The sequence below is a fragment of the Girardinichthys multiradiatus genome, chromosome 7 (genome assembly GCF_021462225.1).
Source record: "Girardinichthys multiradiatus isolate DD_20200921_A chromosome 7, DD_fGirMul_XY1, whole genome shotgun sequence".
In the NCBI taxonomy this organism is placed as follows: Eukaryota; Metazoa; Chordata; class Actinopteri; order Cyprinodontiformes; family Goodeidae; genus Girardinichthys; species Girardinichthys multiradiatus.
Window position 1 is genome coordinate 34618415 of NC_061800.1, and position 16538 is coordinate 34634952.

The window sequence follows — 16538 nt, forward strand, 5'->3', positions numbered from 1 at the left end:
AAGACCCACAGTGAGGGGCACTGCAGGATCCCTGACAAGATAGATTACACTGCTACCTGGTTCTCAATGTCAGCTGTAAGGAAAAGCAACAGGGCCTGCAAAATCCCCCAAAAACCATCATGTGAAGAATGTTGTTGCATTAGAAAACCAGCTGTCCAAAAGTCAAAATGTCCAATGAGTATTTATGTGTTCTATTCAGAGGGAAATTTTAGAAGCACAACTGTGGCAGCTTTGTCATTTTGATGTCTTGCACTGACGCCTGCATACACTTTTCCAGCACGGAATGCATAGGTATTGATTTCAGCTGGAATCGGTGGAACCTGTGCGGACATGACAGAGTCTCAGTGGACTAAGACAGGATGGGTGCAAGCTGAGATGTCCAGAGGAAGAAGAGGGAAAGAACAAAGGCTAGGGTGGGGTGATAATCTGCACCAACATAATTCACTCTAAAAAAAAATATGAGGTTGAGGTGTGGTTCTTGGTGCTTTTGCCTCCCAGTGCTATTGCCTCCCTCTCCAGTCCGAACCTCAGCTGTGGAAGTCTTTATTTATATAAGATACTCTGGTTTCCTCTCCCAGTCCAAAGACATGCATGTTGTTACCTTGCTAATTCTACAATGCTGACTTAGTTTATGAAAGCATATATCAATGTAGGCCTAAACAGTCTCCTTTTGGGATGTGTGAATTACTAACAGACAATACTGAAGTATTACTTTACTTGGATGTTAGAACATCCATCTGAAACATTTATGTCCACAAACTTTGATACTACTTGAAAATGTATCTTAACTATTATTGATTCTGAGGTTTATTGAGCGTGACAGTACTATTAATTCATGTCCTGAGACATTACTTTCTATTGCAGCATTTAGAGCAATCAAGAGTACATTCTCAGACGTGATGAATTTAAAATGAAAACCAACACAGGCGTCATAAAAAATTAAAAAGCAAAGCACATAAAAAAAGTGACATGATTGAATCAGCAAAATACATTCAAATGCATTTGTATACATATAGTAATTGAGAGAATTTGGTTACTGTTTGCGTTATGAATCATTTTAATAAATTTATGTGAAAATCTGATATTGTTTTCTTAACTTGCCTAGTTTGTAATGCTTAATTATGTTTGTCCCATGTTTGGTAAAGTTTAGTTATCAAAGCCACTTGGTTAAGCCTGTTTGGTTGAGTTTACACTTTAAAAATTGTTGGTTAGGTTAAGGAAAAGTGTATTGCTTCTTTTAAAAAAGACCCTCTAATGACACTATAACAAGCCTTCTCATTCACAAGTCATGTCATTCTCCCAAAACAGAACATAGTAAGGAACATAAATATTTTTTTTAGCGAAAGGTAAGAAATTTTTCTTGGAATGTCACAAAGCAAAAAGCATTACAAAAAAAGAAAAACAAAACTGCTATAAATCAGTGGTGGTGGTTGTACGATCATGCCGCAGTGAGGCAATATTTAAAATTCATTTGTACAAATATTTTCATAAAATTTGATGTTATGAATCCTTGCTGAATAGTTTTGGCATTTTAAATAGGTTTATGCTAAATGTAGTGAGCATAAAAGTTGACTTCTGCTTTAGCTTCCTTCAAATCATAGAAACTCTCAGGCAACCTGCTGCAGAATATCTGCATGGTCTGGATGACTTATGAGGTACAGGAGAAATACAAGAAGTATGGGAGCCTAAAACGGTGTCTTTATCTTCTTTAGAGCAGAGGTGCCATTGAAAAATTTGTTTTTGTATAACAAAGACATAACCAGTACAGTGATATATGGATTGTTGTAGTGGTTTTCCTTCTTGGAGGTAGTGAGAACACTAACAGCAACTGTCTTTATAAAATGAATCTGCAAGTGATTTTGTTTTCTTGCTAAGATATGGATAATCTCTATCACAACAGTTTTGTCATATTAAGTATGAATTCTGAACAAGTAATTGTATTGTCTGAACTAATCATATTGTTCCTGATATTGAAAGCAACAAAGTTGTTTAAAATCACTAAACGTTTGTTAATGAAGAAGTCCTTTCTCAAAGCTATATCAAGTTTAGAAACAGGAGATCTAGGTTGTACAAACCTAGAAGCCTACCTACAGAGTTTACCACACAATCATGTGGAAATCCTCAGTAAAATTCAGAATGAAAATTGTTCCCTAAGACACAGAATTCAAAAACTGGCTCTGCCCTCCCCCCAAACCTGCAGTTCCAGTTGAAATCTAATGGGGTATCAGAGAGGAGACTGTCAGCATTTGGCAAGTCCCCACGGACGCTTACTGAAGGCTCCTGGCCCCTCATTTCTCACAGAGAGCTGATCCCTGTCTTTTACTGTGTCTTCCACTGGCTCTCACTCACATCTTACTCACACCGTGTCTCTTGTTCCCAGACTCTGCAGAGTCTCAAGAAATCCTCTCTGTCTCGTCACTATTTATTCATCCTGTCATCTCATGCCTTCTGCTGATTGAGATGTCAAACTGGGGAAATGTGTGTGTGTGTGTGCTGTAATGCAGGTTGGATAATGTATTTTTATCTGCTATTTTTTTTTTATTTAGAATAAAGGGTACAAACTTGATCGCCACCTTAACATTAGAGCCACAAACAGGTCATTTTTTCCTCATCTGTAATACTCTAAATCTAAAACACCTGTGTTTCAGACTTTATTAAATTTCTTAAAATACCATCTTTGACATCTCTTCAAATTTGGGATGTTTGTGATATACAATGAAAGAGTTTCAATCATGTAAACCTAGATCCACCAAATAAGTAATTTTACCGCACGGAAACAAGATAAAATTGTTGTTGGTTTGGTGCTGATCCAGCTGAGTTGTAGCATAACTGCATTCATAGATGTTTTCCTTTTTTAAGTAATAAATGTTGTATTTTTTAATTGATGTTTTTTGTTCATAACCCAGAGGGATTGAGAATGATGTTATACTAATCTAATTGTTTTCCTCCAAAGTTTTGGACAACAAAAATATCATCTTTGTTATTGTTGTGAATTATATATTATTTGTTCAACATATACAATATAAAGCTTGAGCATGTAGTAGTTCATTGTAAAATAAAATGTCTACACCTCTATTTTTTCTTTTTGGATTTATATTCTATCAAATTTCTAAATGAACAGGATTGAAATAAAACCAAAGAACAGCACATGGTTATAAGAACAATTTTATATTTACATTTGTTTTACTTTACTTATGTCTGCTTTGATTTATAGGAATCTGAAGAACCAAATATCTTTCAACTGTCTTTAGAATTGAAATACACTTCATGGTGCCATGTTTTCCCAAACTGTAAAAAGCATGGCACTACTGTCACTGCTTACTCAATTGCAAAATATTTTATTACTGGTTTGTTGTATGTTTAATTAAATAAACTTATCAACATTACATGAACCCATGCGGTGGTTTCATGAGACAGAATGATTAAAAACATGTAATTCTCCTTTTAAAAATGTTTTATCTCCTTCAGATCATTTCACATGCTTTCACATTATTTCCTTTGTTTTTTTTTTCCCTTTTTACTCAAGATGATTAAAAGTGTAAAATTCACAAATAGTTATCAACCATTCATAGCATTTCCCATACCTGCCCTATTCACTGAATACATTAGTTATAGCCCTTCTGTCATTTGGTGGAATCCTTCCTGTTTCCAGTGCCATGCCTCCAGATTGAATAGCAATTTAAATGCAGTTCCCTTCACATTTATTTGAAATCTCATTAACTGGATATAAAGACCCAAAGAAATGGGTTGTAAATAGAATATCATGGCCACCTGAATGAGAAGGAAAATTTATTCATGATTAGCCTCTTTTTTCCACTTCCATTCCCAGCATAGGCTTTATGTCTGTAAAGTGTCAGTAGTCATTTTCAGGGTGAAGCCCACTATCTCCTCTAAATACACTCTATTTAAATTGACACAAGAGGTTGTTCACAGGCAGTGAAAAATAGGATGGGGTAAGAAAAGTGAAAATGAATGACATTGCTTTCTCGCTGACACCCATTATGTCAAGCGTGGGGGAAAACAGCTTCTATATATATTCAGATATAATTGGCAACTTAAAGGGATATTATGTAAGAGTCAACGGAATTATTTGGGAAATGTTTTGGTTTCTTTCTGCATTGATCCTCAAGTTGCCCATTTTTCAAGGTTTTTACTGCATGTTTAAAAAAACCAGAAGCATTCTGTATGGAGTAAGATAAAAAGCTTCTTTTACAAGACAGTTTGTATGACTTTATTACCACAGGAGCATGGCTCCTCAGTATTTCTTTAGACCTTTTTGTGTGTTTATTTTTTGTTTGACTGCAGCATAACATTGTGTTTCAGACTTTTACACCTCTTGGAACTTTCCACATTTTGATACATTGCAACCACCAAATTCAGTTTATTTTATTGGGATGTTATCTGATAGACAAACACAAAATACCACATAATTGTGAAGTGAAAATGACATATAGTTGCTTTTGCCAATAAAAATCTGCAAAGTAATTATGTTGTGAAGTTACCTTTTGCCTGCTATTTACTCTGCTTGGTCACTAGATGGTGTTGGAGTTCACAGGTACAGAGGGGACAGGTGCTTCGCATTGACTAATTACCTGGAGGTGTATTTAGACTGGAAGCTGCCAGCACCTCGATGACTGAGAATTAGCCACCAGTGGTAACAGACTCTCGCCAAACTCTAGCTCTAGTTTTGCTTTCTGGTTTCTTCCTGAACTCTGAGTAATTCAAGTGTGTCCTCCTCAGATTGTTTCCAGACCTGGTTGAGTTCGAGATGGTTTCCAGACTCTTCTTAAAGAGTGTTCTCTGACTTCTGGATAATGATTCAAGTCTACAGTTACTTCCTCTGGATCAAGTTCAAGCTGGCAGCTTCCTGGCTCTTCGACCATCCGGATCAAATCATAAGCGAACCCTGTCCCCCCTCCAACCAACTCTCATGCAAGTACCTCCAACCTGTGCTCCATGCTATCAATCCACTCTCATCATACAGTCCTGGATCAGAACTCCTAAGGATCTACCTTCACAGAACTGCTCCTGCGTTGTGATCTCAGACCCCGCATCTCTCATTCCTCTGGCAGTCCATCTTCCTCCCCTCAGTAAGGGTAGAGACAAACTGGCTTTACAATAACTGTTTATTTACTCTGGTCTTACCCTCTCCCCATCTTCTGTGCAGTTGGACATTTACTGGTCCAGGATCTCAAACCCATCTTACTCCCATGAAAATAAATCTTTTAAACTTTCTATTTATCTCCTGAGTGTTATTCTACATGTGGGTCAGATCATTAACAAAACTGGCACTGACAAGTCTATTGAGTTCTCTATTCTGCTGAACAGCTTGACTTTTATTCTTAATATTCAAACTTCAAAACAATGTTGTTTTTTTTTTTGTTTTTTTTTTTTCTTTTTTGCAAATTAGTTCAAGTTCAGTCAGACAGTACGAAGAGCTTTTGTCAAGATCAATTTTCAGGCCTTGTCACTGATTAGATTAAGTCTGGACATTGACTGGGCAATTCTAACAAGGTCACTCTTGGTTCCATACCAGCCTGGAACAATTTTGTACAACCTGCATGAATTTGAGATTAGTACAAACTTGGCCTGACAGGACAGGCAGTTGATGCGGATGGATCCTTTTTAAAATGCTGGCCTGATTAATTAAAAATATTTTTTCAAATTAACAATGGTATTTATCCTTATTTGCTGCTTCTATTTTGATTTTCTAATAAACGGAATCATATTTATCATGCAAACTTTATTTAAAAATTAAAAGTTAGGTGTACAGGTTTATTAAACTTGTCTAAATACAGCAGGCACACTCAGAGAGTGGCTCATATTCTGTTCATGTTGATGAAAAGACAAAAAGAATTCTAGACCTAGAAAAAGGAAATTAGTGACTCAAAATGTTTAGAAAATTATAAATGTTTCTTTTAATAAAGAAAATCTGTAAGATCTTCTATGTGTGTGTGTGTGTGTGTGTGTGTGTGTGTGTGTTTTTAAGTTCTACATTGATTGACATGTACAGATAATTTTTCTACAAAGTGAGACCACTTTCAATAATTGAATATTCATATTGTTGAGCATATTTAAAAAATAAATCTAAATTTTTGTGATTTAATTTGAAAAGATGTTTATGTTTATAGGTTTGGACAACTTTAATCTAGATCATTACATTGTAACTCTTGTTGTATATTGAGTACTTTTAGAAGGTGAATCTCTGCCCTAGTCATAAGCCATTTGCATAATTTTTCCAGGATTTTCCTATATTTGGTTCCATCTGTTTTCCCATCAATTTTGACCATCCGTCCCCGCTGAAGAAAAGCATCTCTCAACATGATGCTGCTACCGCCACGTTTTTTGATGAGGAGCGTGTGCTCAGGGTGATATGCAGTGTTATTTTTCTGCCACACATAATATTTTGTATGTAGGCCAAACATACAAAATGGTGGCAGCAGTGGTAGAGGTTCTTCCTGTAATCAGTTTGTTGCAGGTTCGAACCCTCACTCTATCTGTCTCTGTCGGGGAGTCCTTGGGCAAGACACTTGACCCTCCTTGCCTGCTGATGGTGGTCAGAGGGCTCTGTGGCGCAGATTGTATGGCAGCCTCACTTCTGCCAGTCTGCCCCAGGTTAACCGTTGTTGGGATTATGATTATTGATGTATTATTGAGGTATCTGTGCCTCGGTGGGGCTGTCTACAGATGAACCAACCTCCTTTAATAAGATTTTGCATGAAATCTCTGGCAATATGTGTGTCCATTACATCATTCTTAAACACTTTTGTGAGGTCTGCCGTGCATGCAGAGTGTTAATGTAAAATTATCGTGCCAATTTACAGTTTAACACTGTGCTCTAGGAGGTAGTTTTATTTTTAACTGTTTCTGTTGAAGAAAGTTGTTAGTGGTTAGTGCATGTTAGTGTGAGTTTATGACACATTATGACTCACGCACTGGTCTCTCCTTTCCCAGACATGGAGACAAGCTCTGTTCTTGGGGAGGAGAGTTCAATGTAGAACTTCGTCTGTTTCAGCAAAAGAGCAACAGCTGGGATGTCAATCTTTCTGACAGGCATCCAACCCACTTAATGAAGCTGCATGTCACAGTTAGGAGGAATTTGTTACCTCCTGTTAATTTTGGAGCTGGTTCGACCCGTTGGTCTGAAGGTTGAACCAAGCTAATGTATTCCCCCTTTGCTGAAGCGGAGGTTGACTGATTGGCTGGGATGGCTGAAACTGGCAGCAGGTTAAACATCCTTTGATGTAGACCTGGGTGTCGTGAGACGTTGGAGGCCAGTACGCCATCTGTTGGAGGGTGTGGAGTGTGGCTTTGTAGCTCCTATGGCACCCTACAGGAGAGTAATGGGCATAGGATAATGTGACCCCCCTTTTGTGTGTTGGAACAATGCTAAAAGCATGGGAGAGCTGTTTGATGCCAATCTGCACACTGGAGGTGCACACTCCCTCTGTCTTAAGGAGAGGGCAGAGCCCGTCTGCTAAAGGGAGTGTGTGTCTGTGTTGTGCCTCGGTTAAGAGGGGATCTTTTTGGCACAAGCGGCTATACAGCTCTCTACTGGTTGATGAATCTTCCAGCCAGAATGCTAGAACCCCTTCTGGTATGAACATGGTTTCCAGGTGTATGCCTTCCACCATTTTGGGGTTGTAAGTTTGCACACCTGTGTTCTTTAAAGAGCAAAGAAGTGATGCATGACTGCATCTGGGAGGAGTTTTCTGGATTGCTGGGTGCAGCTGTGTCCCAGAGGTGCCCGTGCCCGGCTCTGACGAGGGCCTGAGAGGCTCTTTGGGCTCCTCTAAGCTGGTGACCTGGTTGGTCACAACAGATTGTTCGCTGCTTGCGCCCAGTGGGTTTGGCACCTCCACCTGGGTCCAGAGTTGGTCCTGGTGGCAGACAATGAGTGGGGCCAGCCTGTCCAGCAGGTCCTGGCCACCAAGAAAAAGCTTTTTGTTTAATGTGCACATATAGATGGGGTGCGCCAGAGTCATGTGTGATGTCCAGCTCCACCCAACTAGTGATTCACGATCTGTCTTGGGTGGGGCTGGTGATGCCTACATCACAAGCTTCAGCCTGAAATGATTCATTGAGGGAGAGCATGGCTCTACTCACCTCCTCAAACAAGACCGAGAACATCAGGCTGATCTCTGATCCCTTTTTAAAACAGAAACTCTGTTGGAAACATCCTCCTATAATGATCAGACAGTATAGATAGCGTGCATGTCCATTTTGGTTCAGTTTACCTGAGAACCTTGGAAAGATGGTTTGTGGTGTTTCTCCTGGAGAGGTCCCAAGGGGTACTTGGAGTTTCCCAGGTTTGTCTCCCCATCCGATCAGGTAGACTCTAATGGCTGTGGAGACTGGGTCCACGCCTTGTCATGCTGACGGGAAGTTTGGGTCTGGTTTAACTGGAGGGTCGGCTTCCTGTTTCAAGGGTTCTGGGGGCATGGTGGCTTGACACACTGCTTCTGTCACCATCTTGCATAACACATCCTCCATCTATTTCCCCATAATCCCTTCTGTGTATTGGTTCCACCCTTTTCCATCACTTTTACCTGTAGGCCTCAAGTGATGGTCTGGTCGTCTGTTCGATCGGAAGTGGTCCGGCAACTTTGACCAAGGTTAGTATTCAGTACCACCCCCCCGGTCCAGCTGACCAAACCTACGTTGTTCCCTGAACCTGTTATTAATGTGGGTTCCTGCTGAAGGCATTTCCTGACCTTCTAACGCAAGGCTGGTTCTTTCAGTCTGGACCTGTAAAACCCTAGCCTCACTCTCTGATCCCTTGGTCGGGCGAGCACGTGTTTCCCACGCCATCTGAGCATATTTGCGGATCTCTTGCATGCTCATGGTCTTTGTTCTGCAATACATAGTAACATCGTATCACACACTTTCATGAAGGTTGTGGAGGAACAGGATTTGAAAGCGTGTTCCTCCTCAATGCCGGGGCATTGCGTCCTTGGAAGTAAACAGCTCTCAAGCGCCGGTAATACTCCCTGGGTGCTTCGCTTTTCTTTTGCTGGATAGTGAAAGCACCAAGTGTGGCAGAGGCCCGGTCTGTGTACACAGAATATTCTTCCCTTAAAGCTTCGCAAAGGGTTGAATAACGGTCTCGGACTGCGGGGGTCAGGCTCTCCATGAAAATATGGATGCTCCTGGATGTTGTTTTCCAGATGAGCTTCAATTTTTTCCCATGCTGATGGGCAGTACAAATCTAGAAGACAGCGTTCAACTTCCCTAAGATAATCATCAATGTTTGATTCTGCATTATTAGGGTCGAAATGCTCTATGTATTTGGCCAGAGACTCAAGCTAATGGGTGTGCAATCCACTCTCAGGGATTGGTGCCGGCCCATTTGAGTCATCATCGGAGAGTTCACTCCGGCTGAACTCAGGGTGCATCAGTGCATCACGCCTTATCCTCGGAGTAGGCAGTGGAGGCTGCTCACGGTACAACGGTGGGCCCTGTGTTTCCCGGACTCGGGTCCTGGGCAGCGGTTGAGGGCGGCAGGAACCACCAGAATCCCAGGGGTGGCCCTCCTGTCGCCTTGGCGGAGGTGAGGGATCGTAGAGGACCGTACTGCGGGTCAAGTTTGAAGGCTGCTCGCCTCTAAGCCTTGAACTATTTACCCTGCTGGATCCCCAGCCAGGTATCGTTCATGGCTGCTGATTACTGTGGGGTGGGGCACCCCGCCACTGAATCTATTCTGACTATTTACATCTATTCTGTCCTCGGTGGATGTATGGGGAACCCCGTGAGCCTGGAAAGGTAATCTCTGGAGAGCAGCTTCTACATCCTCCAAAGCTGACCTGCAGGTTCTCTCAGGGTATCGCAGGTGCGGCTCACCTTCAAAGGTTTCAACCTGTGAGGTAGGTTTCTGTTTGCCCCCCAATTCCTCCAGGGATGGAGGAGTGGCCTGGCCACCCTCAATTGTCTCCAACCTATTTCCAACTTCTGTTAGTTAACCTCTAAGGACATCCACCGTCTGCAAAGTATCATTCAGCTCAAACTGCAGTTTAATACGCTGGTCAATTTCCAACATTAACCTTCGCTGATACAACAGTGAGCTGTCCTAACATATCTGTGACCCATCTGTCTTTTGGTGGGTTTTTAATTACTTGGAGCAACTCCTGAATCCTGGCTTCACATTGCTCAATGCCATAATCATTGAGACCTTTACGCTCCACTGGGGATAACAGAATCAATGACCCAATCGCATCTTGTGCCTGCATTCCTATGGTATCCTCTAACCTACACCCATCTCCAGCTGCAGTCTGGGATGTTCCCTCCATTTTTGGCTTAAAATGCACAATGCAAACACACAAAACTGTTTAGCTATGAACCCCCACAAAATTAATTAGCAGCAACACAAACAGGCTAAGCTGTTCTGTGATTAAATGATTGCTAAATTAATTAGCAGCAACACAAACAGGCTAAGCTGTTCTGTGATTAGCTGATTGCTTAATTAATTAGCAGCAACACAGACAAGCTAAACTGTTCAGCTAGCTGTCTGATTCATATATGTATCTTCCAGGTGAATGGGTTTGCTTAAAATGGGCACACAGGTTTGACTGTTCAAACTGTGGCTTACCCAAGTCTATGATTTAGTGGGAGTAATCAAGTAAACACAAACACAAAAAGGGAAAGAGTGAAGAAGAGAAAGAATTTTGAAAAAACCCAAAACCAAATTCAAAATAAAATTGGTTCTAGTTAGACAACTAAGTTAGTTTTATGAGACAGATCAAAACATGCTTCACACAATAAAACCCAGCAAAAACGCTTACATTTTATCCAATAGTGGTAATGAATGATCTGTAACTTCAACTTTCAACTTAAGTAATGCCCTTTTGATCATAGGTGATGGAATTATCTGCCTGTGTTAATGAATTGAGTGATTAAAATCAAAGTAGGAAATGCAATTCTCACTAGTGACCACCAGATGGTACCGAGTGCAGGTCTGCGGTTTGGGAAATCCAGTTGCAACTGCAATTTTACTAAATGGCCACCAGATGTAGGTGTTGTTCTCTACCTAACTGGGAGAATGTTGGTCACAGCCATAATTACGCCCAGCAGACACTGGAGGCAGGTCTGCTGCTTATCAGATCTGGTTTTCTGCAGGGCTGGCCGGCTGGAAATTATCTTTAAATTTTCCACAAGCTTTCCACCTTGCATCCACAGCAAACACCTCTGAAAGATTATTTCATCCTCTGCAGCAGAATTTAGCAAACTCTTGTCAAGATACCCCTAGATCACAAACGTTCTCTGCAAAACTCGAAAATCTCACAATAAAACGTCTAGTTAAATGCCACGAAAATCACAATTGTTTAATTCTGTGCAACAGTAATGTGATGTCTGTCTTTTTAAGGCCCACCCAGGGACGCCAATGTTGGGATTATGAGTATTGATTAATTAATATTTATCAATAATTATAATTAAAAATCATAATTTGAGAAAATTTATTTCTTAACCAAAAATCCTCATTTATGATTCAAAACCAGAGATGTCTTCTGGTGTTGTAATTGTGGCTCAATGCCTTTGATAATTACAACCGTTAAATACTCAGTAATAATTGATAACTATTACCAGAGATGTCACTGTTTAATCAACAGTTTCTGCTGAAACGTGTGGAACTTTTTAACCTTATTTTGACTGACAAATCACTCTTGCACAGAATAAACACAAACGACGTCTCTTTATCTACGTGAATCTTTATTGAATCAACCGCCTGATCTACCTCGCTATTCCGATTCAATAATCTTCACCTAATCAAACATGCAAAGTTCTACACAAAAGGGTAAAATATTTAACTAAACAAAATAAAACAAAACAGCAGTGGGTGTGTATGGAATTAACCAGCAGTTATGGCAAAAGTGATAATATGACAAAGGAATATGGTGTTGAACGAAGCTTTGGGAGCGCAGCCCTCCAGAAAGTGTAGCTCAGTGAGATGCACAGTCATACACCTGCCCCCCAGCAAGGTTGCAAACCCAGAGGACAAAGGATAATACAACTTTTGGCAGCAAGCCAGTAAGCAGTAAAGTTGAAGACAAAGAAAATGGTTGATTTTCACCATAAGGTTATTATAGCAGTCCAGTTTCACAGCGCACCTGCGTGCAGGTGTTCGCACAGTAAAAGCACAATCTTGCGAGACTCGGCGGCCTCAGAAAACAACAGTAATCACGTTTCAAAAGAACAATGGCATGCACATACAATTCAGAACACATTGGACTCTAAGTGGCGATTCTACATCGCACTAAATCTCCTCTATCCTGCCCAAGCTATTCCTAATAAAGAAATAAAAATAAAAGGTGGATTTTACCTGTTGAAGTCTTCCTTCTGGGGCAGCAAGTGAGAGGGAAAAAAAATAATGGTGGGTGAAGAGTTTCACACGTCCGCGGATGCTCCACGAAAGTGGTCAATCTTCGTCTTTTGGCCTCCTTGGCGAAAAAGAAAAATATGATCTGACCGTCAGCATTCGACTAGAACCAAGCAAGGAGGGAAAGTTGCGTCTCCTTGGTTTTTGGTTACGTGTTAAACTCACATCAATCGGCAAAGGGAAATTTCTGGCCTTCTCATTCCAGAAACGTCTTTCATGAAATTTTTTTCCATTGGCCAACGAAGGAGAATAAATGAAGAATCCACGTGGGACCTCTTTTTTTCCAGAGAGAGATGCTTCAGATGTTGGTCCGGTATCCAACGTGAAAGCGCTTCTTTCAAACGTTCGCCTTCCTATATTACCTCCTGTGACGTCAGACCTGGGACGGCCCCATCATATCAGCCGCAGTGGCCGCTGGGTTTTGTAGGATAGACTATCCTGCGGTACAAAATGGCCGATGACGTTGGAAAGGCATAGTGGGGTCCAACAACGTGCAAATGGTCCAATATTCTGCAAACAAGTGGTCCAACACTGTGGCTACATTGTAACTCACTAGTGTCTGTGTGAATGTGTGTATGAATGTGTGAATGACTGATTGTAGCGTAACGTTCTTTGGGGTCTCTGGGGACTTCAGAAAGTCCTATACAAGTGCAGACCATTTACCATTTAAATCTTGGTCTTATCTTATTAGAGCACCTGCTTCAGCGTGTTTGCTGTATGCCCTGCATGGCTCACCACAAACATTAAATGTGACTTCGCTGTCGCTTTCTGTCTACAGGCTTACTTCTTCCCACTATCAGAAAGGTCAGATTTCTGGACTTGTCTTGTCAGCAGATTCATCCACCTGACCTATGTAATTCTGCAGCTATTCTAGAGTTATTAGGGGCCACTCAACTGCTTCACGGATTAATACTCATCTTGCTGCGATTTTCTGTTTATAAGCGGATAGCCCACTCTTGGTAGGTTTGCAGATGTGACATAGATGATTAAAGTTTGAGATACCATTTTAAAACTTGCTTAAAACATTAAAGCATTTTCAGAACTTTATTGCTGACCAATCTGGTGTATTTCTTTATCTTCATGATAGTGTTTGTTTACTAATGTTCTCTGTTAAACCTTTGAGGCCTTTGCAGAACAGCTGTGTTCATACTGATATTGAGTTGAACATAAATGTACTGTATTTATTTGTAAGGTGACTTCTGAAGTCCTTTTGTAAGGAGCTGTACTTGCAGATATGGGTGAATAAGTTGTGTGCAAAGCAGAAAGTACGTTGACCACACAACTTTATAGTATTTGTATATAATGGTAAATAAATAAATGGTTCATAATGTAAATAACAAATCGTATCTTTTTCCTTAAAAATAAATAAAATGTAGCTGTAAGGGTCACAAATGTGGGGTTGTTATATTCTGTAATTAATCATTTTATAATTTCTTTCAAAATAGTTTTCTGGGTTCACATATTCTCAAGAAAGAAAGAAAGAAAGAAAGCAAGCAAGCAAGAAAGAAAGAAAGAAAGCATTAAGCTGTAAAAAGTTTAATTGTAGCTTGAAAGCTTTATTACTTAAAATAATTTAAGATTCTCACTTCTTTAATCTTTTTCTCCCTGCAGTAGTGTGTGCACCACATGCTCTCTGGAACCCTACGGTCTTAACAAAGAGCACCAGTAAATAAATAATTGCCAGAATTTGGTGGGATTAAGTTTCTCATCTGACATGTTTCACACAAAGGCTGTCCTCACCGCTCTAAATCATCTGAGGAACAGAGCTGTGTCTAAGTGTGTATGTTTACATCATTGTCACTGAGCTGCGATGTACAATATAAACTTTGGCTTCACAAATCTAGGAGTTCGACACACACACATTTGTTACAATGCTTGCCAAGGGCTGTCAGATAAAGCATATTGGAGTGTGTGGGTCTAATGAGAGCCTGGCCAGGAGTCAGGAGCTTTATGAAGTCCCTGAGGTAAAGTGCAGTGGTTGACACCACTACAATCCATAACCCAATGACACTTATGAGTGGTTGCTAAACTTTCTCACTGGAGCAACAAATACAGTAAATCTTTCATTAAGAGACAGAGAAAAGAAAAAACTCTTAACTAACTTTAAACAGTGTTTTGTGTTGTTAGATGGCACCTTATTTTAGCTAATTGAAAACCCCTCCGCTTTTCCTTAAATAGCTTGATTGGGAATGACTTCCTAAGTTTTCACATTTTGTTATGTTACTACCGCAAATGTTGATGTATTATTGGGATTTTATTTGACAATAATCTAGAAAATGTAGTGCAAAATTGCAAAGTGGGATGAAACTAACACATAATTTTAATTTCTTTTTACTTTAAAAAAAACTCTGAAAAATGCATATTTGTATTCAGCCTGCTATAGTCTGAGACCCCTAAATGAGATCCAGTACAATCAATTAGAAGTGAACCTTGAACCCTGAAAATACTGTCAGAGCTAAAATGTAATTGTTTCATTCAAGGCAGTCAAAGTTAAGACATAAATCAAATTTAAAATCTGTGGCCAGGCTTGATATGCACAGACACTACTATGTAAATCTGCTTTAGCTTGAGGTATTATAAAGTGATGGACAGCCTGCATTATATGAAAGGAGGGATTTTAGACAAATGCAACAACTTTTTTCTTTGATTTACAAAATAAGGAAGTCACGTAATCAAAAATATTGTCTTCTTTTATTTTAACAATAAATACTATTTGCACTAAATTTCAAATGTTTTTTGTACTTTGACCCAAGAAAGTGGACAGTTTTTTTTTTTTCATGTTCACACGTTTCATCGGGTGTCAGGGACTAGCTTAATAAAATGAACAGATGGCAGTGTGGAATTACAATGGAATTCTCCACAATACACCAACCTCAACAATAATCACAGTCTATAAAAATGATTTGCATCATGAACACATTTAATCTGAATACACACACATATGTCTACATTGTACCATATATTTATCTTATTGTCAGCATTGGATTTCATATCAGCTGGTAAACTGGACATAACTTCCCACTTCCGATTATGGTTGCAGAAATTGTGCTGAATGCACTTAATGTTTCTGCATTGGATTTCAAAAGTGTGTCCACTTTTTACAGTTATATAATAGAGCCAATATAATTATGAAGACATTTAATCACTTACTTTAGAGTTTGATGACAAGGTAAAGTAGAGCCCTGAGTCAAGATCATATTACTTATTATAAAGACAGAACCGAACTTAGACTGCATCAGCTAAAATAGCTTGTATGTTTCTTCACATGTTTAACCTTCAGCAGCAAAACCACAATAAAACCAGTTAGTCAGATGAGCTTTTTTAAAGATTCTGCAGCATACTGAGTTGGTTGTATAGTTGCCCTGCAGATATTTGATGAGTAAGTAAAAGCACTACAAAACGTAACAGTGAAAATTAATTCTTGCAGCATATAAAAAGCGAAGCTGACTTTTCCAAGCACATGACATGCAGAAAGGTTATTGGACAATATTTATCTCTCTCTCTCTCTCTCTCTCTCTCTCTATATATATATATATATATATATATATATATATATATATAGTCCAAAAAGTATATATTGTATCTTATATATTACAATTGATGAGTGCGTCTTTGCATGCTGCCAAGGCTCAGTGTGTTTCCCCCCTCATTACAGAGAGGATTAACCATCAGGAAGGCTCACAGTTCCCTCTGAGCCTGCAGAGGGGTAAAACAAGGAAGCGTCCTCAGAGACATATTTTATTCACCCACGTCTCAGTTAATTTTCACCTCTCCTCTGTCCTGACCTGCATGCGTCAGCTCTGCCTTGGCTTGCCTTCCCACAGTTTATCTCTCATTGTGGAGGACATGAATCAATACATGACACAAAGGGACAGAAACGGATGCTATTGAATTTGCAGTAATGGCACAATGATGTAACTCTAAATGCTTTGAATACAACCAGAAACTGCAGAAATATTCACAACTGAAGGGCAAAGTCTGACAAGGACTGTTTATTAGTTTGTACAGGACTATTAAGCAGAGAATCATGTGATGTGTGATTATTGGGTATGAGCTCCCTCTGCTGGTTCAGTCTAATTTCAGGGTGGGTGTTTTGAGAAACAGTAATTCAATGATTGTTTTCCTTTGCTGCCCTGAGGTATTCATCAGTGGGTTGTAAATTAAAATC